A 27,375-nucleotide genomic window follows, 5' to 3' on the forward strand; every position below is an offset into this window, starting at 1 on the left:
TTTTATAAACTTGGTTATTTTACTCCTAATCCCAAGTAAGCAAACAGTTAAGTTTGCGCCTGAACGTAGTTCAAGTCTAAAGGTGGTGCAACACCAGGGCAACTCATTGTGTTGCATATAACGGTTCATATAACTCAAAGTCCATATAACGGTTTCGCGCGTCCTTGCGTGATTCGAGCCCAGGTCTTTCCAATCGAAGAGTATTTTTGTTACTGACAGAGCTACCTTCTCAATCGGATTATCTGCAGGAGCAATATTTTACGAAACGTTTCAAATTGATGCAAAAGAAATAATTCGACTCCGCTGAATGGAATTTCATGAAATTTGATATTGAATGTGTCTGCGAAAATGTGTTCATTCGACTAAATTTTGAACTGCGTTAACAAATCCAACTCAAAATCGAAGGTGCAATGAGATCGAAGAAATGATTCCAAATGAGAGTACAATTCCGTTGCACATGGATGGAATTTTATGAAATTTGATATTTAGAATGTCGACTAAATGTATACATTCATTTCGATTTCGGTTTAATTGGACTATTTTTGTTGCAAAATTAGGCAAAGCTAAACTACTGTATATGTACAGTATACAAACTGTTCCACGGCCAAATGTGAAGTATTGTCTAAAAAATGCTATTTTACCAAATGGCTTTTATTGTCTCCATCATTATTTTTTTTTATGTGACTAGTATATTAGCATCGTGGATGACCTAAGGGTTATTTATTTAATAATTTTTTTATATAGTCCGAAAACTCTGTTCTAGTGACTAAATATTGAACTTTTCAGGCCACTTCAGGCTTCCAATAAGAGAAGGGATCTTACACCGGGTGATGTAATTCATCTCCAACCTACTGTCCGACCACATATACGAGAACCTCAGCTGGCAATGTGCCAAGAAGAGTCAATTCATGTTGAAAGGGAGAAAGAAATAAAGCGATGTACGAATCACCAACACGAGAAATCACGTACTTTATACGTAAAACTTTCCAACTGTTGTACAAACAAAATAGTTACCACTTTAAAAACTAGAATTTTCATAAAAGAAAAGCTAATTTTCTGACATATAATAATAAACATTCATCCCCGAAACGCATTGATTACTCTAATATCGGAATGGTTCTACCATGCTCAGAAGTGTCGAGGGGTTTCGCATCTGTTCGCACAGTAAAGCCATTCACAAATATCCATGCCCATGAAGGGATTCCGCAACCTTTAGTTAGATAGCTAGAGAGAGCTACGCTATCTAATAATAGAAACTGTTCTGTAATGTGCACCTTTAAACCTTTCACGTTACTTGCTCGTACTTTTATTAAACTGTGCTTTCGTCCTACAACCGATTTAAATGAAACAATTTGCATAAGTGAAAGTCATATATAAAACTAGATAACATTAAGCTTCAACAGGTTTCAGCTAGTGTGTGTGTGTGTGAAAGAGAGAAAAATTAGAGTTGTCATCTACCCCGCTCTGCAGCCAAAAGGCCATGGGTTCGAATCTTGCTGTTTCATAGATGTTTGTGAAAGTCATTAGGTGGTAGATCATTCTGGTCTCCCAGTGGATGGCTTGCGAGTCAACCATTCTGCTTATTAGAAGCCTGAAGTAGCTTGAAAAAAAGTTCCATGCTTTGTTTCTAGAGCAGGAGAAATAGATTATCTAAACCGACCCACGGTAATAAATGTGTAATAGGCTTACCAGCTTTCATAAAAAAAAAAAGGGGAGGGAGTAGGGTTCCCCTCCAGGAAAAACTCTGATTTTATCTTCCCAAAACAGGCAAAGTAGCCAGACAAGAATTACTGGCATTGATGCTTCTGTTGCTTCGGCATCAATTCCAATAAAACCAAATCAGCTGGTTTGCGTATTCTGCGGAATTAAAAACCCGAAATGTCAGGAGAAAAAACTTCCACTTAGGTATAAGTGTGACGAAACCCTTGTAAAGGGACCTACACGGAATTCAAAAGTAGCCCATTCGTTCTGAAGGGATAAATAAATATCACGTCGTTCTCGCGATTCTTCAAATGATGAGGCACGAATGATAGGTAGCTCTTGTATTTAAACATTTCTCGATGATAATAACTGAATTATAGAGTCAATTCGGTCGAACAATGCCCCTGGAAATACTTCCTAAAGAGAGGGCATGGATCAGAAACTCGGCATCGGTGTAACAGGAAGTGTATACAGATGAGGCATCAATTAACCGAACTACGATCCTTTTGAATAGAATCAAGTTTCAGTGAGTATTACGGACATCATTCATCAATATTAGCAATGCGGTAACAGCATTCTAAAAAAGAGAGGATTTGAAATCTGTATAATAAATATTTGCTCAACCGAGAGAGAGAGAGAGAGAGAGGAAGTAAAATAGAACAAAAATGGGAAATGTAACTTTTGGATTAACAGAATAGCACTTGCATCATATATTACACCAATAAATAATGGAAGCTAATGTTATTCCAAGGATAAATATCTGTTCTTTCTTTATGCGAATATTATTTAAAAGTTGTAATTGCATCTCAGAGGATTATCTGCCCACTCTCATTGGAAAATGGCAGGAAGATCTTTAAGAGCTATGAAACATTTCTGATATTTTCTATATTTGCATACTGCACGGTCTGAGAAAATTAGAGTATATTGCACTAGATGCACTAATAATGGACAAAATTTGCAGTAATCAAAATGCAGAAAGAAATAGTATATAAAAGAATTTCGTTTTGAGCTACGTCTAACGTTCATCATGCCTTCTCTCTCAGCTGAAAGAAAAGCCTAATGCATTAACCATTAGACTGTCTAGTGCAGGGGTCGGCAACCGGCGACCCGCATGCGACCCAAACGTGCATTTTTGGCGGCCCATAAAAGGTTGACCATACTTACATGGCATGTGGTCCGTATGTTGAATTATTTAAATAATACATTTTATAATATGAATAATAAATTAAAAATAATTTGATACCGATACTTCGTGATATCGCCCTGCAACTTGGCGCGAGTCAACCGTGTCCGTCATCATGAGTGGGGATAACAAACGCGACTTCATCCAACGACAACCGAGATTTTAGCGCACTTTTGCAGTCGCGGTCCCTAGTCCGTCTTATACACAGGGTGTTTCAAAAAGAATGATCCGATTTCAAATAATTATATTTAATTATCTGAAATCGGGTCATTCTTTTTGAAACATCCTGTATTTGTTAAAAATAATTTCAAAAATGGGTTCAAGAAAACGTAAAATTGCAGATGAAGGAAGAAGGTTTAATGATGAATGGAACAGCAAGTACTTCTTTATTGAAAATGGGGGCAAGCCCCTTTGTCTTTTTTGTCATAAAAGTGTTGCTGTTATGGAAGAATAAATACAATATCAGACTTCATTACGAGAATGAACATGAAAGCCAATACAAGGGTTTGAACTGTGAACTTAGAAAAAAAAATCATTAATAAATTAGAAGCTTCTTTGATTGCTCAGCAAAACATATTTAAGAAGCAAATTATTCATAATGAATCGCTTGAGTATAAGGACGTTACACAACTATCTGATAAAAATGTATTATGTCTCTTGCATTTATGGTACCTTAATGACCTTAATTTGAACTTGCAGGGCCAAGGTAAATTACTAGCAGAACTGTTTTCTGACATAAAAGCTTTTGAAGGCAAACTATGTCTGTTGAAGAAACATATGATGGAAGAAAATCTACATCATTATATATGTTGCAAATCTGCATCTACAGTTGGATGACAAACACAAAAGGAAACTTTTGTTGGTATCATTGAAGATTTACAAACGGAATTTTCAACAAGATTTGTGAATTTTCATAAAAATAGCATCGAAATGCGATTATTTTTGAACCTTTTTAATGTCGACATTGATAACGTACCAAACCAACTACAGATGGAAGTTTTGGAATTACAACACAATGAAACATTAAAGAACGCATTTTCATTAGAAAATTAGAAAATATCCAAAAATTTTATCGATGCTTACCAAAAAAATTTGAAGGATTAATTAGTATCGCAAAGAAGATGATAGTCGCATTTCGAAGCACATACATTTGTGAACAAGCATTTTCTGCCATGAGTTTTAAAAAAAAAAAAAAAATTTCTTCTCGACTAACTGCTGAATATTTGCATGCTTCGATTCGAATTTGCACCTCAGGTTATAAAGTGGATCTAGATAATCTGGCTAAGGGAAAACAATCACAAAAGTCATATTAAGCAGGGAGACACACATATGAATTGTGATGCATAAACTATATTACTTTGTTTTTACGTGATAATAATTTTCATTGAGTTTCATTTTCATGTTTGTTTCATATCTCGTATTTTAAATATTTCTGTGTTTTTTTAAGATTGTTATAATAAAAATTGATAACTGAAGTATTTTTTTCACTCACTATTTTCTCTTAATTAAACGCTTGCCGCCCGATTCTTAAAAATAAAAGTGGAATGTGGCCTGCGAGCCCGAAAAGGTTGCGGACCCCTGGTCTAGTGAATTACCTAATGGCTAGTTAGGTAATACCGTTTTAGTAGTGTAGCCTGAAATGGAGATTCTAATTTCCCAATTAAGTCCGACATATCTACAAAAGACATCACTCATACTAGAGTACAACAGCAGCGGAGGAATGGAATGAAGAAATACGAAAGAGAGCTCGAGAATCCAAACAAAGTTTTACCACCTCAGCACTTCGATAAGCTAGGAAGGAGGGAAGAAGTCACAAAGGTCGATTTTGTCATTAATTTCCTTTTCTTATCATTACTGATTAGTCAGTTATCTCTCCTAGACTGCACGCAGATTTTTCCAGCACGCATTGGATGGGAACTCGTCATACTAATGCTCACCTGGAGATATGGCTCTCATCGTACTACAGTTACTACTGGGAAAGATTTGAAGATACTGTCTAATTCATGTCAGCATTCTACTTTTTTATTTGTGATAATATGAATAGCCACAAAGTTTCAATTTTGCCATAAATTGCTACAGTACACGAAACAACAAAAATTTTTACTGGCAAAAAAAGGAACTTGTTTTATGAATAAAATCTGCTTTTCTGTAATTATCTTCGATTAATATGGGACAGAGGAATGATTAACGTATCTGCTGTGAGTATCTGCTGTGAGTCACAAACGTCCATGTGCCCACCGTCACATGGACGTTTGTGAAATTCATGGTAGTGAAGATAAGTCAGCCGGTTTCACACAGAGGTGGAAAGGTTTTTCGTCCCACAACTAGGAAAACAGCTCGGGAAAATACATGCAATTCACACCAGAAAGGTGCAACATGTGTCTAACTTTCGTGCGATTAGAAATCCCATAAAACTGGAAATGATACTTTATCATTCAGCTTTTAAATGAGATGATTACTAATTAGTCAATGAATTCGAATACTCAAATAATCAGAAAATAATTCAAGAGATTTACGAACATTAACTTATCCCATAAAATTTTCTAGAAGAATATCATATAAAAATGCTTCACAGACCTTTTTATAATTTACTGAATAGTTTGCGCATTATCTTCCTTCTTCTGTGGCATATAAACCGATTATTGTTAAATAACCTCTAACTATTTTTATTCTAGCTTCTATTATTCGTTCATTTCATAATATATAATATTTGAACTGTTTTGAAAGGGAATTATGAATCCAAACCATAACACCTACTTGTGCTCTTTGGTCTCTATGAACTCCATTATATATTACATTAAAATTTTCAGTTCTCATGGTTCCTTTCAATTTCTCTTTTGTTTCAGTGATTACTGCTATTTGAAAATTTCTTTCATTTAATATTACGTCTAATTCTATTTCTTTATATTCTATCCCTCTTACGTTCAGTTTGCTATATGTATTATATTTTGTCATTTCCATTTTCGTTTTTCTTTTTCCATTCCAGGGTCGTTTTCCATAGATTCATTTCGATTACCTTTCTCTGTTAGCTTCAAATAGATTAATGTTCTCTGTCAGGTGACTAGCCTGGCGATGGGCATGTCCGGTGGTAGGGTTGCTACCTTAAAGCTTCTGAACTAGCCTTCTTCCAAATTTAAACCCATAGGAGGAATAGGGTATACCGAAGGGGAAAGATTAGATTAGAGAAGGGACAGAGGCCAGAAGTGAAAAGACCTCATAGCCCCCGAGTACTCAAATAGCATAAGGGTCATAAAATAAGAAGAGTTTGCTGATAAGGTCTTATAGGAAAGATTAAAGTGAGTGGATCTTCCTCAAAGCAGACGAAAAGAGGATAGATCCAGCTAGGGGACATGGGAGTGCCACTTCCCTTACAATCGAGATGATTGCCCCTTATAGCCCTGTTGGTCCACGAATCCTTATTCACTATATTCGGACCACCCCACTGTATCTGGTGGGATCCCCTATCCGTCACCCAGGGGACGCGCTCTCTAGAGGTTACAGGATCCCCCCGAAAGTAAACCCTGATATAAACCTAAATATTGTAACCGAAATATTTAAAAATAACAGGTGTAATTAACTCTATATTTAAACCTAACCTAGTTCAAAAACAAACCAGACTAAAAGTATAAAATACATCAGCCCCACCAGTCCTATTGTATGGAAGTGAAATCTGGACAATAAAACAAAAAGACAAAGATTAATAACAGCTGAAATGAAGTTTATGAGGAAAATCTGCAAAGTATACTCTATTCGATCACAAAAGAAATGAAGAAATTATAAAAGAATTAAACCAGGAATCAGTAATAGAAAAATTTTAAAATATAAACATAAATGGATGGAACACGTTGAAAGAATGAAAACAGAAAGATTAATAAAACAAGCCTTAAATTACAAACCATTAGGGAAAAGAAAACCAAGACGTCCTCTTAAGAGATTCAACGATGATTTCTAAGGCCGGAACAGGCCACTCCAGGCCTAAATCCTTGATAAGCATAATGATGATAAATCGGGTTTTCTCTGGTTAGTTTGCCTTAACATATAAAAAAATGAGATGAAAAACTCAAGTTTTTCATTGATGACCAAATGTTCCTCTCGTATTACAAACGCATTCCAATCCAGATCTTTTTAATCCAAGTGCGTGTTCGCTACCATCTGAGCTATGTTTTTTAAAATCATACTAGTCATGACTTTTAATTAACTGTGGATGGGCGCTTAATTAACTTAATATTCACCTGTGAACTTCATATATGTAACATACTGCCAGTTCAGGCGCTCGAATATTTCAGTCGAGTATATTTTTTGAAACAAAAATGGAGGAATTTTTACATTTTACAAGTTAGAAATGAAAATGCGTATAGTTTCAAATTTCTTGGAATTTTATGTCAAGATCAGAAAACTATAATCAAACAGGAGGACAAATGAAATCTTAATTTCAGAAAGAAGATGAGTTGAGCGTTCTAGTTTTATGTCATTCGCATAAAAGGATCGGACTATAAAAGTTGCCTCTATTAGTATTTTACATAAGAAATGTACGAATTTAATTCAAAAAATAAATAAAATAATAATACCAAGGACATCAACTTCGTCAGGGAATGCATTTTGTTATTTCAGGCTTCTCTAGACATATTCATGACTTTGTCAAAAGTTATGTGAAAATGAGTGACTTCATTTTAGTCTTCATGCTGTGGATAACATTTTGAAATTAAACACCATCATCATCAATTTACTGATATATACTCTCAAGGGGTCAAGCTACTATGACAGCATATATGATTAAGTTTAAATTATTATTAATTTCCTATCAACAGATTTCCTCTATATTAATCTAGTACTTGTAACCACTTTAATATTGTCGTATCTAACATTTCGTGCTTCTAGGGCACTTCTAATTGGATTGACTCCTAGTCTCTTTACTGCCATCTTGGTATCAAACACCTGTTTTGCTAACCTTTCCTCACCCTTACTATTTAAGTGGCTACATATTATTAGAAAGGAATCTAACATTGTTAGCATTCAAGAAGGTGTGAGCAGAGCTAATACTTTCTTGAATGCTTAACAATGTTAGATTCCTCTCTAATATCTGAATTTTTAATGATTCTGCCATGGATGCTACTGTTCAATCCCCTAATCTTTCTCACAGTCTCTGATAAAGTGCTTTATTTCTAGCCCAACTCTCAGATCCATAACTTAAAACTGGTTTGAACACCCACCATCTTGTATACCGCCAGTTTGGTGTTTTGGCTAATAACTCTCTTATTCCGTATAAATTTATTCAGCCAGCTCCCCACAATACCAGCTTTGCCTATTCTGTTGTCTATTTCCAAATTTAGTTTGCCATCTTCAGTAAAAACTGTGCCTAAATACCAGAAATATCTTACTTGTTCTATAAGTCCTTCCCACTAAAAATGCAGTTGAAGTTTTCTATTTTTTTTTTCCTATTTTCATCTGCAAAGAGCTAAGTTTGATATCACAAATTTTAATATCTGGTTTAATGCCACTTTCTTTCATAATGCGATCCATATAAATGATGAATAAAAGGGGGAGATAATGTATCCCTGTCTTACTCCTGATTTACACCAAACCATCTTCGGAGTCGCTGAAGGATCAAAGCCAAATAACTGGGATGATACCTCCACATCGTCTCCAAGGAATGCGGAGAACGGACTGGAGCTTCTGATCTAATATCCAATCCTCACCTTCACGTGATGTGCCTCGTTAGAAAGTATCTACTGGGTTGAGAACGAACGAGGATGAAAAAGTAACATGGGACATTACCGATCGAGTTGCACTCTCTATTCGCTCAAACCACAAATGCATATGATGGTTGAAATTAAGACACCTTAAATATGATTTAAAAATTTTAAATAAAGTCATTAAATTCTGAATGTGGTATAGTGTAAAGTAAAACTATAATTTGTATTCTTAATACTCGAGGTATATTTTCTGTTATTTCTGAATCGAAGGTCATTCTCAATTTAAAATAACAGAATCACTTCGGAGCATATGAAACATGTTAAGACTTAACATGATAAGTCAGCAGTAATTATTCTTAATAATAATTAAAAAAACTTTGAATTTCCTTTTTAGATGATGGCTGATCTCTTGTTTTCCGATAAAATAACGACAGGAAATACACTCATGCAAAACCTAGAACAAAGGTATTTTTTAAAAAATGTAGGAAATTATTTAAAAATAATAATAATAACAATAATAATATTTTTGTGTTGCCAGTCAAAATGGAGATGTAGTTATCAAAAAAAAACAAAAAAAATCACCTCTTATCGAAGAAAGGTGTACAATTTTTTTTTTCAATTGTATAATTATGCTCTGCTAGTTTATTTAATTCTCTATGCCAGTTGTTCTAATTGTTCTAAACTAATCCTATTGTTTTAAATTGAGAGCAGTCCTCTAATACAAATGTAGTGAATGCTTTAGCTGGTTTTTTTTTTCATTTCTGGCCTTACAACTATGCTCTCTCTATAAACCTTACTATAATTCTTCTATAATCTACTCTTTCCCCTTTCAATGTATCCTATGGGTTTAAATTCGGAAGAAGGTTAGTTCAGAAGCCTTAAGGTAGCAGCCCTACCACTGAACTATTTCATCAGGCTAGTCCCCTGACATGGAGAACATAATTCTACTTGTAAGCTGACAGAAAAAGATAATCGGACTGAATCTATGGAAAACAACCCTGGAATGAAAAAGGTAAAACAAAAATGGAAACGACAAAATATAATACACATAGCAAACTGGAATGTAAGAGGAATAGCATATAAAGAAATAGAATTAGACCAACTATTAAATGAAAGAAATTTTAAAATAGCGGCAATCACCGAAACAAAAAAGAAATTGAAAGGAACTATGAGAACCGAAAATTTTAATGTGATATACAGTGGAGTCGACAGAGACCAAAGAGCACAAGCAGGAGTCATGATTTGGATTCATAACTCCCTTTCAAAATAGTTAAAACATTATAAATTATGGAATGAAAGAATAATAGAAGCTAGAATAAATATAGATAGAGGCTATTTAACAATAATTGGTTTATATGCCCCAGAAGAAGGAAGAGAACAGGATAATATTGATTTTTATAATCAGCTACAAAACATATATAATAAAATAAATAAAAATGATTACATAATTTTAGCAGGAGACTTAAATGCAAGAATTGGAAACACGAAAATTAATAATATAGGAATACATGGAGAACATACTCCAAACAGAAATGGTAAAAAATTGATTGACTTTATAGTTTATAATAACCTAAAAATAATGAATTCCTTCTATAAACATAAAGACATACATAAATATACTTGGGCAGCAAGAGGATGGAAATCAATATTAGATTACTTCATATTAAATGAAAAGACATCAAAATTTTCACTAGATGTTAGAGTTCACAGAGGATATGAAATAAGCAGTGACCACTTCCTTGTTAAAATAAAATTAAGATTACCACCTAAATGGCTACAAGTAACAAGAACAGAAAGAAGATTTGAAACATTTGTTTATAAAACTAGACTACTGAATGACACAAATGTATAATGGCTACATGCACAAAGATTAACCAATATTTAGATAAAATAAAACAAAATGAAGAAATAGAATGACTTAATATAAAAACGATACTAAATGCAGCAGCAAATGAAAGCTTAGGAAAGACCAAAAAGTCAATAAAAGGAAAAAACTGAAGATCTGGGATGATACAATCAAAAAAATAATCAAAAAGAATAAAGAAGCCTATCACAAATGGTTAAGCAGTAAAAGATTAGAAGATGAAATAGAATATAAAAGAATAAGAGCCATAGCTAAAAGAGAAGTCAGAAAAAGACATAGAGAATCATGGAACAAATGTTTCTAATTTAGAACATGATTTATATAAAATAAGACCAAATGTATATAAGTTTTGAAACACTTAAATGCAGATACCAAAGAAAACATAAAATTAAACACCGAATTGAAATTAAAAGAATTTCTAAATTACTACACAGAATTGTGGACAGATAAATATTTTAAAAAAAGACAACTGGCAAACAATTAATGAAAATGAAAAGGAAATAACTAAAGAAGAATTAGAAATCAGCCTGAAAGAAACAAGAAACGGAAAATCACCTGGAGAAGATAAGCTAGGTTCAGAACTATATAAATACGCAGGAACAAGATTCAAAGAAAGACTCTTATTATTTTTAAATAAAATTTAATTCAACTGGTATCCCCCCCCCAATAGAATGGAATCCTATCTTTCAAAAAGATAATAAAGATGGCCCTAAAAACTATAGAGGTATCAGTATACTAAATTACAAAATATATAGCAGAATCTTAAATAGCAAACTAATGAAATATTCCGAAAACTTTATTTTAGAAGTACAGAATTGGATTTAGAAAAGGATGATCGTGTATAGACCCGGCCTTTTGCCTAAAATTAATAATAGAGAAAAGAAGAGAATACAATTTAGAAACACATATTACATTTATTGACTTTGAAAAAGTATTTGACAAAGTTAAAAGAAACATATTATTTAACATAAGACAAATACCAAATAATATCCTAAAAGCTATCACAAGTATATATGAAAATAATCAAATACAAATAAGATTAAATCACGAGCTATCATACACGAGAGAGATAAACCAAGGGGTCCGACAGGGATGTGCCCTCACAGCAACTCTTTTTAATATCTAGTTAAATGAAATAATAATAAAATGGAATAAAAATTTACATCAAGGAAAAGAGTTGCTGTGTCCTCACGGCAACTCTTTTTAATATCTACTTAAATGAAATAATAATAAAATGGAATAGAAATTTACATCAAGGAATTAAACTTTCTCCTACAGTAAACTTAAACACTCTCCTTTTTGCCGACGACCAAATAATAATTACAAATTCTGAAGATAACTTACAGAAAGCTATTTTAGATCTAAATGAGATAGCCAAAGATTATGGTATGATAATATCAACAAAAAAATTTTTAAAAAAAATTTTTTTTAAATCTGTGGCCTTTAAAGGACAACATCCAACAAGAACTAAAATAGTAATAGATAACAAGATCTTAGAACAGTTGAATTCATTTAACTACCTAGGATGTATAATCACATATGAAAAAGATATAAACGTAAAAATCGCAAAATATTTAAAAATAACAGGTTTAATTAACTCTATATTTAAACCAAACCAGACTAAAAGTATACAATACATTAGCCCTACCAGTCTTAATGTATGGAAGCGAAATCTGGACAATAAAACAAAAAGACAAACAAAGATTAATAACAGCAGAAATGAAGTTTATGAGAAAAACTGCAAAGTATACCTTATTTGATCACAAAAGAAACGAAGAAATTATGAAAGAATTAATCCAAGAACCAGTAATAGAAAAAATTAAAAAATATAAACATAAATGGATGGAACACGTTCAAAGAATGAAAACAGAAAGATTACCAAAACAAGCCTTAAAGTACAAGCCATTAGGAAAAAGAAAACCAGGACGTCCTCTTAAACGATTCAACGATGACTTCTAAGGCCCGAACAGGCCATGCTAGGCCTAAATCCTTGATACGCATGATGATGATGAATTAGCTGGTTCTGATACAATATCATTTTAAGCCATCCAACAACAACACAACAAAAAAAACTTGACTTTAACAAAATAATAAAAAACAGAGAGGAAAAAAAAGGCTTAAGTTCACAATTCGTTCATAAAAATTCTTTTCTCAAGCAAAATATTTATTCTCCACGCCTCCGTTTGTGCATTCATAGAATAAAAATTAACAAAGCAACGTTGCGAATGAAAATGCTGTGATACTCAACGTTTGGTTTCATAGTCCGTAAAAGAAGCAGGTGCTGCTGCATTAACGGAGGACACTGTGTTAGGAGTTAATTCAATAAAGACCAGGTGACGGTGACCGTTATTTCCGGTGAAGTGATTTGAATCAAAAGGAAACTAACAAGAAAACAGTGCGAATATTTAAACACATTATTTTTAAATAAAATAATAATAATAATAATAAATAATTAAAATCGATTAACGTTATCACAAATAAAGTTTTACTGTTTATAGATAAGGCTGATACAAGATATTTTCTGAAAGAAACATTGTTAAAAGAGATGAAAATATCTGTTAAAAAACCGAAATAATAAAAATTCAAAAATTATACGTAACACTTCTTTGGCTCAAAAAACAAACAAAGAAATGAATAATTACTGAAACTAAAAGTAATTTCCAAATAGCGAAAGGAAGGGGGAGGGAGTACAGAAGAAAAAAAATCAGGAAGGGAGCACAAACAAGAATTAACCAAAAGATCAGAATTATTTTAATCGTTCTGGTTTCCAGTTATACTACAGTACTGTTTTTCTGAATAGCTTTTCGTTGGGTATCAGCGTTAAGTAGGTTTCGATATCTGAAAAATAGCTATCAGGTTAAGACACACATACTCGCTGGCACACAATATTTTTAAGACGGAAATATTTGTTAATACGCTATTGTAATACATTATAATCGCTAACCGTTATCAGTCAATGAGCGTTGATTCAGGAAGTTGAAATGAAGAATGTTGAAACAAAGATTGGTAGAGAGTTTAGCGTTGGCATAAGCGGGAACAATGCCATTTGTTATCGTGCCATTTTGAGAGAAAAGAAAACAAAACAAACTAGAAAAAGGACTGCTTTCTGTCATTTATATGTTAAAAAAACTTATCTAGTCATTAGCTGTGCCACGGAACTAAACGTCGCATAAAACAACCAGTTTCATAAACACAACTTTCGACGAAGAACACAAACTCCACTAAACGATGCAAATCCGCTCTAATTTCATACATTTTTATCAAAAGATATAAAGGGAAAAAGTATTTCGAACCTCATTAGGCATACTCCCATAGAACTTTAAAGTTCTATGGGAGTATCCTCCCTCCCTCCTTCTCTCACACACACAGTGAGAGGGAGGGAGGGAGGAAGAGAGAGAGAGAGCGAGAGAGAGAAGCTGTGTCCTCCTTTCAAAAGATTTCTTACAATTTCTAAACTTCCAATCACCACTTACCCGTCAGCTAGCCTAGTGGATTACATCTTACTCACAATCAGTAAATGAGTTCGAATCCAACAGTGGCATGGATATTTGTGCGCGAGTCTCCTATAAACAGGATGGTAATGGTCCGAAGAAAGCTCCGTGCGCCACTAGAACAGAGTTATTGCTAATGGATTGTCAGATAATCACTTCAATACTACAATGACTACTGTGAAATGTTCAGTATACATTTCATAATTGAAGACTTTATATCAGTTTTTACCTGAGATGTAAATAAAAAGCAGTAATAAGTAAACTTATGAAATTAATTAAAATAGAGAGGGGAAGAAGAACCGAGTTAAAAAATCAAAGAGAAATTCGTGGACAGCGACACAGGCATTAGAAATGAAACGCCAAAGCTCTTGGCGAAAGGAAAAATTTTATTCTTAAATGAAGATCACATCAGTTAAACCTAGATCACAAAAGAAAAATTAGGAAAGTATTTTTCTTTGAACTTAATGTGCAGAGAAATATTTAACTGTTTGTTTAAAAGTTCCTCATAATATTATCTGATGATGTTTTTAAAATAAACTTCAAATATTAATACATATCAAAAATATATTACCAATATTTCTTTTCAATAACCGAATTTCACACAATCTTTATTTCTGTGCAAAATGAAAAAAGTTTCAATTCTGCAGTACGAATATGTGGGCCAGATCTTCGTTCATGTGTTTTGGGAAAAGTTGACATTTTCGCTAAATCAAATTAATTTGAAAACCACACATGAAATTTTTAAAAAATCTATTTTTCTCTTGAAATAAATAAATTCCCCTTCATTTATTGTTTAAGACAGGCCATAGAAGTTTATTATATTTTTTCATGAGTAAAAGATTAATTATTTTTAGTTAACGACTTATATTTCAATACTTTCATATTATTACTGTTCGCATCCTCTAAATTCAAACTTAATCGTTTCATGTGCAACAGCTAAAACGAAACTATATTTCATTCTAACTGCTACACATACACACAAAGATACGAATGGTATCATTTGAACTTAAAGAATAATTTTGCCATATCGCTAATCAAAAAGAGCAGATTTAATTATCTGAAAAAAAGTCGTCTGATTTTAACTAGTTATTTCTGTACCTAATTACAATTGGCTAATTATAATGGAGTCTGATTCCACACTGTTGAGCTCTAATAAAAATGCCTGTATCCTTTGAGCAGTGAAGTTACTAAACCCATATTCACATTTGTTTAATTACATTAATTAAATATAATTTCCTAACAATTTTCAAAACTTTAAGTGCTTTGTAGTACACATTACAAATGAAACCTAAAGTATCTACAAAACTTCTTGTTGCTTTTGCAAACAAATATCGGAAACACTAATATAATACATGGACACAAGATATTTTAAATAAAATTGCAATTCCAACATTTTTTTGTTGCTGTTTTCTAAACCCCAGGATGATGAAGTTTCCTAAAATACAGCAGGTAAAGAAAAACAAATTTTATTTTATTTTTCTAAACTGAAAACCTCGAAATGGATGAGGACAACAATCATATTTTAATGAAGACTTGTAATCCAGTTAAGACTTATAAGAGGTGTCGGAATTATGAAAATGCACCTCCTAAAAAAAAGTTAGTCTAGTAAGAGGATACAAGAAAGCAGAGTGAAATATCCTATAAAAATTATCTATTACGTGCTCCAGTATTAGAATGAAAAAGTTAATTATTCCCAATGCAATATTACTTTATACCTTTATTTACGCAGATAGTTTAAAAATAATTCAACATATCCATATTTTGTTCACACACATGGTAATTTCAGCCCAACCACAGACAGGGCTGAAATTACTGTCTACTAGAAGCTATTACAAATGAAAAATTTTAGAAGACAGAACCACATAAAGCAAACTACCCCATACAATTATGATTTAGTATTAAAGAACAGATTCAATCGAGCTTAACTTATGAATTCAAATCTACATTATTATTTTACTTACCGTAAATCTTTTAATAATTTCCCTAAATAACGTGTCGGATCCCATCGTTAGGAAGAATTCGAAAATGATTTTCCTACCATGAGTTCTAGTAATCCACAATACACACACAAAACGACGTTAGAGTCTAACGGTATATGATGATACCAATCAGCAACAGGTGTCATTATACAACGTAGCAGGTGTTAGTGTCTCCATGAATGGGAATATCCCTTCACCGGCTTCCATGTTCATAACACAAACGAACACTGAAATGAAGGGAGGCACTTAGCGGTGACGCTAGATTGACGCACGAAGCATGCTTCCATCTGAATGACACGTGATTCGAAGAACAGGCATCGCTAACCTAATCAGTGTTCGCAGACTACATATTTCACTAGTGATAACACTCAGCTTCCCACTGTGATATTCATGCATGACACCAAAACGCCAGGCTCCTTTCCTATGAAATACTCGTACGTGATATAGACTACAATATGCCTGAAGAAAAGGTGGTGTTTTGTCCCCATGCCCTGGGCAACAGAAAATGATACCGCGTTATCGTTTATATGTACAACGGAAAACTGAACAGAATAAAGTAATTGACATCTGTCAACACAAGGCAACGTCCTAATTTCAGCATAACGATGTTTGAAAAGAGGAGGCGGATCACATCTCTTTAACCTCAAAGGAGACCATAAAATATCAGTCAAAAAATATAACCAAAACTAGATTTTCGATCGGAAATTCACGTGTGGGGAAAGAGACGTTTCGGATATCAACAGAGCTCATGTATTAGATGTACAACATTCGTGTTGAAGATTTCGAATGTGTTATTAAACGGCTGACAACCTTTCATCATTAATGCTTACTCCACACACAGAAGAATGACTTTCAGAAATGAACAAGAAGCGTCTACCAAAACAGTGCTTCAGGAACAACAACTGCACTTGTTGCACACACGCGCGCACGCACACACACACACACACACACACACACACACACACACACACACACACACACACACACATTCCGCTCACTATGTCGTTACTTTTAACCAAGGCTACCATCTTTCTGTACCTAATAAATTAACCAGCAGCCCAAACCGGCCCATCATTAAATTATACTTCAAGTTTTAATGATTAACAATTACATGTACTAAATTACACATAATAAATATTTACAAAATAATGCAAAATCATCAAATACTTCATGATTTTGCATTATAAAAATTTCATTTCATACGGCGAAAAAACTGTTGAAACTACTTAACAGGTGAGCAGAAAATCTTAGTTTCTTGCAGGATAATCTTACGTTAATCACAAGTAATAAAAACTTTGGTTTAGGCATAGAGATGCTCGACATATCAAAAAAACTAAAGGCAACAAGTGACTATTACGTAACAGTAACAGACAATATTTTTTCCCTACAGTTAAATAATGTAATCCGGAAAAAAAAATACTGTATATAAAAAATATGTGAGCTGTGTAGACCTACTATTTAGTGAAGGTGGGAAATTAAATATGCTTGTAGACAAGAGAATTAGCAAAACTAGTTTTCGCAATCAATCAATATATTGGTATTACTATATAAGCTGTAAATAAGTGCTAGATTTATTTTAAAGAAATAATTGCGAAATGTTTTTATAAACGAAGCCAAAATGAAGATCCAATTAAATTGATATTTAGCGATTTTAAAACCGTCAAAAACAATTTGTGTTCTTACTTGAGCACTTAGTCAGTACCGTTTGTGTTCAATAGTTCTTCAAGGATGGCGCCACTACAATTTTCGCCCCCAGCACAAGCTTACAATAGGAACTATACTTGGATGGGTTCCCGTTGACACTTCCACTGTTAATCTTTGTGCTTTGCATTCGGCGAATTTTTGAGGCGATAGCCACCACTTTTGTAGTTTCCAACGCTTAGAGCGGAATGTTTTTAATTCTCTGGCATTATTTTCACATAACACGGGTGATTTTATGTAGTAACACTGCTTTACTGAATTACTTGCACCATCTCGCATTAATGTTTTTTTCTTGTGTTGAGTAACTGATCAAGCTAGGTCGGATGTATATACGAAATGTTAAATGTCACATCGGTATGTACTTTCAAAAGTAATAAATTTTCCACGAATCCAACACGCAGTAAAATTCTACAGTAAATGAACTCCAAATGGGAAATGAAAACAAGGAATACAGGGTTTTCTTAATTAACTTTCTTGGTATCACGAATAAGATGGAAATGTTAAAATACTTTTCTTAATGCTAAAGACTTCGCCCAAGCAAATACGAACAGAAAATGTTGTCCATTTTTATTTTACTCTGAAAGAGTAAAATAAAAATGGGCAACACTATATAAGAAGTGTTTCAGTCTTGAAACACTGTTTATATAGTATTTCACAAATTACTCATAATTCTCTTCATCAAATTCCTGATATGCAACCTAAAAGGATGTACAGGAAAAGTTTTCATGACTACTAACTTAATATCGACACTTTTTTCCTCCAAATTAGATTATCGGTCAGGAATCCAATACTGTCAGAACTTATATTTCGATCTTTTAAGACATATCTTACTGCCTCAATCCAGCTAGATCTTGGTCTTCCTCTGGATATTTTTCCAGCCATCAAACACCTGTTTTAGTAACCTTTCCTCTCCCATTCTGTTTGAGTGACATTACCGCCTGAGATTTAGCTCTGCTCATACATTTCTCGCTAAAAACGTCAAGTTCTTCCTAATATTTTCATTTTAGTATGATTAAGCCGCAGATGCCATTAGTTAACTTTCCTAATTTTTCTCAGAGCACTTGTGATTCCCAGTCTCTGATCATCTGTTTTACTTCTAATCCAAATCTGATATAAGTTAAGCCTGATTTGAACGCTGTTGTCTTTGTGTACTGCTAGTTTAGTGTTTCAACTAATTTATCTCTTATTTCACAAAATTTATTCTGTTGACTCCTTACCAAACCAGTTTTTGCTAATTCTCTTGTCTACAAGCATATTTAATTTCACACCTTCACTAAATAGTGGGTCTACACAGCTATTTTCATCAAATTCCTGATATGCAATTACCTCACATATTTTACGTATTCTATAATCCATCATTTAGGATGCAGTTGATGTTTTCAATGCCTTGCTTATCAATGCCTTACAGTCCGCCTTTTCGTTGCTGATTTTCATACCAAATTTATTACGGCAGTTATTCAGTTTGGTTACAGAATCTTACAGACCCGTTTAAATAAACCCAGTACATCACCTGCATAAAGTAAACAGCTGAGTTGAATATATCCAAGGATAACAGTGACGATAATGTGCATCCTTATCTCACATCTGATTTTATATTCAACTATCTTCCTGTATTTGCTTCAATTCTGACTGACGTATAACTTAAAATATAGACTATGTATTACTCGTTTTAAGTTTCCTACATATTTTCGCATTTTTAGGCTCTTAATTGCTGGTTTTCATATCAAACTTGCCACAGCATTTATTTTAGATTAGGTTCAGAAAGTCGCTTCACAGTTATGCCATATGGTTTCGTGCACAATCACCACAATGGGTGGAGTATCCAAAAAAAAGCGTCTCCGGTTGCAACACCTTACGTTGCAGATAGTGCTGCAAAACAATAAACAGTACTACCGTGTGTGCATGCGCGGGTGTATTTCCCACTGCCTCTAGAACACCATGTCAAAGAATATCCTGAAAGTAAAAGATAATGATGAATGTCACCCTCTATATTATTTAATTCATGCCATTATATATATATATATATATATATATATAGTTTGTTTCCGAGAAATCGTTTGATAGCACCAGTCGTTACTCTGATAATCGGTTCAGATTCGTTGCGGTTTAATGAATGGTTCCCAACCTTTTTCCGCTTGCGTACCCCTTTTAAACCCATTTCTATAAATTGTACCCCTTCTTTTTAAAATAGCTGTTTTTAAATATTGACACTTTTGTTCAGTGCCTATCTTAATATAAAACAGTTTACTTGTTTTTCGTGTACCTCTGAACGGCCCAGCACGTACCACCGGTTGGGAACCGATGGTTTAATGCAACATGCAATAAGAAAAAGTAATTCCATCTATGATGCTAGTGAAAGCTTTGCGACCATATTCCATACTAATGTTCGCCTAAAAGATGCACCTCTCCCACTTCCGAGTAAGTTGTGAAGTTTAAGGATTCCCCTGCCAATCCTTCGATTTTTAATGTTTTATGCCACTGCCGCTCACGACGGGTTGAAAGCTTCTAGTACTTTAAGCATGATGATGGTCCTTCGAAACATATTTATTTCGCTTTCTGCTTAATCCGATGAACGACAAAAGCGAAAGTTTCGTCCATCCTAACCAAAACAGATTTATTTCCATCCTACTAAATCTTCAATACCAATTTCTGCTTAATCATTTGAACAATAAAATGTTGAAATGAGGGTCAATCACACAGTGACTTTCGGTGTTCGGCAAACGCCCTTGACAATATTATGACGGTCGTGACACATATCCTAAGAGTTTCTGAACGACTAAGGTCAATAACACACGAAAACTAATCAGTATTTCTGAATAAGGAGGGGAAACAGATAAACTACGTCTGGTATCCAACATGCAATATAATTAACATTTAAAGTAACACGTTAGCGAGAAAAAACGTTTACTGCGCCAGAAGCTTTAACACGTCATTCAGTGTAGGTTAACGGGTCCGACAGAGCAATACTTTACTATACGTCACCGGCGAGCGAGCGAGAGAGAGAATGACAAACTGTAAGCTAGAAAACCTGTAGAATTTGAAATCTTTTGCGTTATCGTACTGGAATGAAATGGATTGCGTTTAGCTGTTTTGAACCAAACTCTACAACTGTTTTACACATATGTATGAGACTTGCTAAGTAGACAGGATGAAATGGCTACTTCTCTATTCTGACCTTACAACAGCATCACCATCGTTTTCTGATGTATATCCGCAAGGAGTGCGACATTACAACAATTAATATTTCGCAAGTAGTTTCCAATCAACAACTTTCTTCCAAATTAGTTCATTACTTGTCAGGTTTCTGAATTGATCAACTCTTATTATTCCACTCTACTAAAGCAATCTAATACTAACTCACCTATATCTCGGTCTTCTTCTAAGCATAATATACATAAGTTAAAATTGAACACTACTTGCTTATCGCTAACTTCAGGGTTTTGGATGATTTCTCTTCCACATAAATTTATTCTGCTAGATTTCCATATCAGTCCTACTTATTCTGTTATCTATTTCCATGTCTAATCTGTTATATTCACTAAAAGTCTGCCTAAACAGCTGAAACGAAACCTAAGAATGCAATTTATGTGTTCTGTTTTTCTACCTTTTTTTCACAAAGGTGATTTTCATACCAAATTTGTCACAGCAATTAATTCGTCTAAGAACTGAACACTCGTAGCAGATTTATATAAGACGATGTCATGTGCATAAAGAACTAATCATAATATCTGCTATTTGAAAGTCAGGTTTAATGAACTTTGCTTAATGATGTGGACCATTGACCATTACATCTTAATAGCAGTTAACACATGGCATACGACCAGAACCGGACGGAGAGACGAGTAGGGTACTTGCCTCAGTCGTAAAACTGACAGGGAGGCCAAAATAGAAATAAATAAAAAAACAAATTCTCTGACTTTTTATTCCACAAAGGGAGTAGGCAGAGCTTCTTTAGGCCTTTTTGAAGACAAGTTGACAGTCGGTCTCCAATCTTCAAGCCTGATGGTAGAAGCTGAAACATGAAACATTTAATTGAAGTAAAAGTCTTCAATTAAAAAACTTCGAATTAATTATCTGCAGAATGTTCTAATTAAGAAACAATCTTAACATAAAAGAAAATATAACTTAGTCTGTTTGCAAAAAAAAAAAAAAAAATCGATACCGTCATTCAAATTTACTTGAAATTAATTTTGCATAGCTATTACAAGATACTAAAACGCACTTAGTATGAAAATATGAACACTAAGTGTTAGATGTGAATTGTTATTTCGCTTACCTGGCAAAAAGAAACGTATGTTTGAAATTTAACTATTCAGAGGGCGAGGACTGGAGTTGTAAAAATCAAAATGTCAATGAGAAATCTCATGTTACCGATAAATATTTCGTAGAGAGTTAAGTGAAGGCAAACCACTTCACGAACAAAAAGTACTCACAAACGAAGAGAGATGGTGAACACGATATATCGACAAAAGGAAAACTATGGCGAAGACACGGAACGTGAACAGGAAACTATCGCTCAAAACCGCACAGTCATCTAATAATCGTTACTTTTTACAATAACAGGAAAATGTCCTGGCGTGAAATATTTCTTTCTTTAATCTGAATAAGTGAAGGAAGGTGCAAAACAGGTTTTATTCAGATTCTTTTCTTTTACATTTAAGAAAATGTAAGAGTTTTACTTGGAAGCGATCGTGGCCACATTAAGAGGGTTACATTACTTTTATTTTGATACTAATTCAAATAAATGATTTGAGCATCTTCCCCTTTCAAATTGTTTATGTATTATGGCATACTTGAAATCAGCCATTTTTTCGGATATTGCCAACAGATTTTTTTTGAAGTAGGTAAAGCTCTAAGTACGAACGAATCTTAATATAAAGAGAAGTACAATAATCTTATTTTAATACAAAATGAAACCAAGATGTGTTTGCCCAGATATTCGAACGTAACAGGTTACATTTTAAGTTTTAAAAGAGGTAAATCGTGAGTAGACATATCGAACTAGAAAGAACTACAATACATAACTTCTTCCTTTCTATCTAATGGTTATAAGAATTGCTTCATTGAAAGAACTTTGAGTAGTTTTAATATGTCTTCCTCTTCAAACACAGAGGAAATAACGCGCATTACTATCCCTTATGTACAAGGCATCAGTGAACGTATAGCAAAAGTTTTAAAACCACTGAATATTTTTGTTGCCTTTCGACCGTTTAGAAAAATCTCCACCTTTCTCACTTCTCCTAAGGACAAGCTTCCACATCTTAATCATCCAGGTGTCTACCAGATTCCGTGCTCTTGTGGATTATCTTATTTCGGACAAACGGGAAGATCTGCCTCTATTCGGCTAGAAGAACACCAATCTTATATTGAATACTTTAAACCTGAAAAGTCTGGACTTTCTGAACATGCCATCTTCACTAGACACAGAGTTCATTGGAGAAAGACAAGAGTTCTTCACAAAAGTCAGTTTCTCATGGAACACCTTTATAAAGAAACATGTGAAACTCTACTTCATTCTCCTAACTTAAACAGATCCGACGGCTTACGTCTGTTGTCCCCTTTATGAGAGATAGTACTTTACAAATCAGCTAATCTTTCCTAACTTTTTATTATGTTAATTTTTTTTTTTTTTTTTTTGGAAAGTTATTGACCTTTTTAGTTATCTTACACCAGCTACTTAGCGCTTTTTGGAATTGTCAGTTAGTGTTTAATTTTGAGCTTAATGTACTGAGGATGCCTGTGACACACAGGCGAAAATTATACTAATAAATAATCTTTCTACGTGAGTTTTTTCCGTTATTTATTGTGTACCGATAAGGTTACATTTTGTCTTGCATAAATTGAATTCCCGGATGTGGCGGTTGAAGAATGTGGCGAATGTTTAGCTGTGATATTTTGGGTCATAATAATGGTTTAATCGGTGCTGATGTATTAAAAATTGCTACATATGAATTTCACAGGTATTATCCTGAATTGTGAGTAATTTTAAATAGGCTTGGTGAATTTTCGTACTTGTTTTTCTTCTCCCTTCTACGTGTTAGGCCTACTGGCCTGTTACAGAGCTATCTTAAGCCCGTCTAAGTCGTACTCGTCCTGAGGATAAGGTGACTAGCCCTATGCCTCCCGGTATATGGATGTAGCTGCGTGTGTTCACGGGGCCGGTTTACCTGCTTACGGAAGGAAAAAACCCAGATAAAATGGAGAGAAAAACCCTGCTGTCTACGCCCAAGACCGGCTAACTTAGCTATGCCTCAGAAAGATCTTTAAGCTTCTCACGTTAGCGTCGGGAATCGAACCCAGGACACTCCTTTCCCAGGCATATGGTTGCGAAGCGCAGACACTTATTTATACTATCCGAAATGATCGCTTTGCTAGACCTAATTATACCAATGTTGATTATGGTGATTTGAGTTTTATAGTATTTGTATCTTTTATTAAGATTACTGTGAAAGAAACAGTTAACTGAATTTAAACTAAAATTATGGAATCTCAGCAAATTTGTTTAAAATAGACCAATCATCAGCGGAATATGTTAGCAGCATTTGCACAATTATTTTCTAGTGAAACTCGAGTGGATGTATTTATGAATTTAAGGGAAGGTATGAACAGGCCACCCCCTAAGAATTTTGTCGCCCCGTGCAGTAGCATATTTTGCCTCCTCTTCCCCCCCCCCCTTCATTTTTCGTATAGTTTATGCCAATTTTGTGCCGCCCCAAAAAAACTTGTCGCCTCGTGCAAATGCACGTCTTGCACCGTCGGTAGAGCTGGCCCTAGGTATGACAGCTAGTTTGGGTGATTTAAAGCCTCCCTCGATGAGTCCTTGACTCTCAGATAATAACAATAATGGTGAAGTTAACGTTTCTTTTTTATTATTTTTTAAGCGCCTCCGTAGCGCAATTAGAAGAACAGCGATATGTTGCGACATTCGATGGCAAAGGCCAAGTTCGATTCTTGTCGTGACAGGAGGAATCTTTATATGGTTGCTTTTCAATTAAAGTTAGTCGATCTCATACGGAGGTAGCAGGTTTTATCTCTCGGAAACTCAGGTTTTTCGTCCCGCATACAGACAAATCGGCGTTCAGAACACACGCAATTTACAGACAAAAAATACTAGTGATAGTAGGCAGTAGATGGCGTTGGTGTAGATAATCGGTAGTAGTTGTTGGTGAATTGAGTGGTGGAGAAGGAGAATTGTGGAATGGATACCCTCCCTCGATGAGTCCTTGGACTCCTTAAAGGTGTCACGAAATAGTAGTAATAATAAACATGCCCTTTGGACTAACTGTGTGCGCAGATCAAGACAAACTGATCACTAACGCGTCGACAGAAACAATTAATTCAAAGTGATACAGGGAAGTCGTGATTAACTAATCTGAACGGATCGAAGAGCTATCGGATAACTGCAAGTATCTGTTAATGCGGAAAACCAAAAAGCATAAATATGTATACAATTCAGTTTGATATTACAAAGTATATATTAAAAGCAGAATATATATGGAAATTTATCCCTATTTTAATATCCCTATTTTTATCATCAAAATTGCATTTATCCAACCATTATATTCTCCTTACGAAAGATTTAAAAACAATTTTAACGTGATATTTAAAAATACAAACTGACAAGCACAGATGGAACATTTACTTGTTAAAGGGTACAAGTTAATACATCACAAGTTTCTTGTACCGTACTCTGAAACTTGATATCTCAACGAGCACATTCCAACAATACTCGATTACTACGCCCTGGCCTATTTTCAACTAGGCTAGTTCAAAGTCAGCACTTGCCATTGTACTTTCTAACTGTATATACTGTGCTAAAAATGTCGGAAACTTTCGGTTGGAGTTTAAGATTTGTAATCAATTTAAACTGCAATTTTGACGCGTTTTAAAGAATCGATTTCGGTTGATGCATGACCTAGGAATAACATGTAGATAATAAATTCAAGTTAAATCAGACTAAGAAGTGGTTTCATTTTTAAATGGCAGTTCGAATTAATAGATTCGAATAAGTTCTCTTAAAATTTCCTTCTGAGATCGCCACTTGTACGGATGGATTACTATATATATATATTGTATATTAATAATAATTCATATATATATATATATATGAATTATATATATATATATATATATATATATATATATAACACCAAGAGATTTCCATGAAATTATGTAATGTTCTTTTTCCTCTAAAACCTATATACTTCTATATTAAGTTTCCTATCAAAGATGTCTCGAACGCATACAGAGCAATTTTGAATTTAAAAAAAAAAAAGGTAGCAAACTGTAGATTAAATAATTCCAAGACAACAGTGTGTGTGTGTGTGCGCGCGCGCGTACGCGCACATACATGCTGTCCACTCCCACACACGCAAGGCAGAAGAGCCTACAGCAAATAAATGTCGTGTGTGGGCAAATTCCAAAGTGGACCTTTACTTCATCTATTTCAACCAAGTTACTAAAGTTGAGTATAAAATAAAAAAAAAAAGCATCTTCCATTCCTTAACTCATTCTATTTGAGATTCTATGATCTTCTATGATTAAATCCATTTTTTTAATTTTAATGCAAAAGAGTTAAGTAAAATAACGATAATTACTTTGCAATTCTGAAGTCGCGAATGCTCACAACTGTAAACATCGTGAAATTGCATGAATTGCTAACTGAAAATAAAATTTTACAAAAAGAAAAAAGTATCTTTCTACTGCACACATATGCAAAAACTATTTATCACAGGCAAAAACAAATAACATAAGTGACAAAAGACCAAAGTACAAACAACAATGGGGGGGGGGGATACATTTACTGGCAGCCACCACCTAAGGGGATAATAGCATTATAGGTTATGGCTACAGGCAAGCTGTCATACGAGATATCTAAAACTTGTGCATATAAGATCATTTTGATGTGGAGTTAGCACCATACGAGTTAGCAACTGTCAATAATCAGATCATTTCATTTAGATCTGGAAATATATTTTCTTCCCTTCATCTGTTTTTGAAGGAAAAGTAATTTTGTTTCCTCGACTTGTAGAGGATTACCAGAGTGCACAATGGTAATCCAAAGCTGATCTTATCATCCTATACATACTCTAGACAGGATTGTGCAGTATTTGAAGGAGTTTTCTTATTATTAACTATAACTCAAAACACTCTGTGTAGAATAGTGGTTCTGCTTCTTATAGTAGATTCAATATTATTATTATTATTTTGTATCTCATACTGCTGTATTAAATGCGGAATATATCTCCATCAAATACTATTTTTTATGAATATTACTATAGTTACGTATTGTTTTATTATTAAGAGATATCTTCAGGGAGTCAGACTCATCGAGGGAGGCCGCATACTACACACGTACAGCTATCATACTTATTCTTGAATTCATTCACACTGCTTGCATTCACAACATCCAATGGCAATCCATTCATCACGCACCACCCTCTAAGAGAAAAATCTAGCCCTCATCCCCTTCTTAGCGGCCTTCATTCTCAGCTTCCAAGGATGTCCTGACGTCCTTTCCCCACCCACCATAAATTGAAAAATTTCATCAATTGAAATCCTGTATGACCCTTTCAGAAATTTGTAAGTCTCAATCATATCTCCCCTCTTTCTCCTGTTTGCTAGTGTCTGCAGTGTACAAATTCTCAATCATTACACACACACACACACACACACACACACACACACAAGGCAAGACATTCATTTGCACGGGACGGCAAGATTTTTTGGGGCGACATAAACTATACAAAAAAAAATAAGGGAG

At 34.0% G+C, this 27,375-nt stretch overlaps 1 protein-coding gene across 3 annotated transcripts in view; it reads right to left on the reverse strand.

The window, feature by feature from the left end:
* Positions 1 to 27,375, reverse strand: part of LOC150108490 (uncharacterized) — a 385,253-nt gene that overhangs the window by 310,327 nt on the left and 47,551 nt on the right. The window lies entirely within an intron of this gene.

Source organism: Typopeltis vanoorti, chromosome 3 (assembly GCF_054136105.1).
Source record: "Typopeltis vanoorti isolate ZY-2024b chromosome 3, IOZ_Tvanoo_1.0, whole genome shotgun sequence".
Taxonomy (NCBI): domain Eukaryota; kingdom Metazoa; phylum Arthropoda; class Arachnida; order Uropygi; family Thelyphonidae; genus Typopeltis; species Typopeltis vanoorti.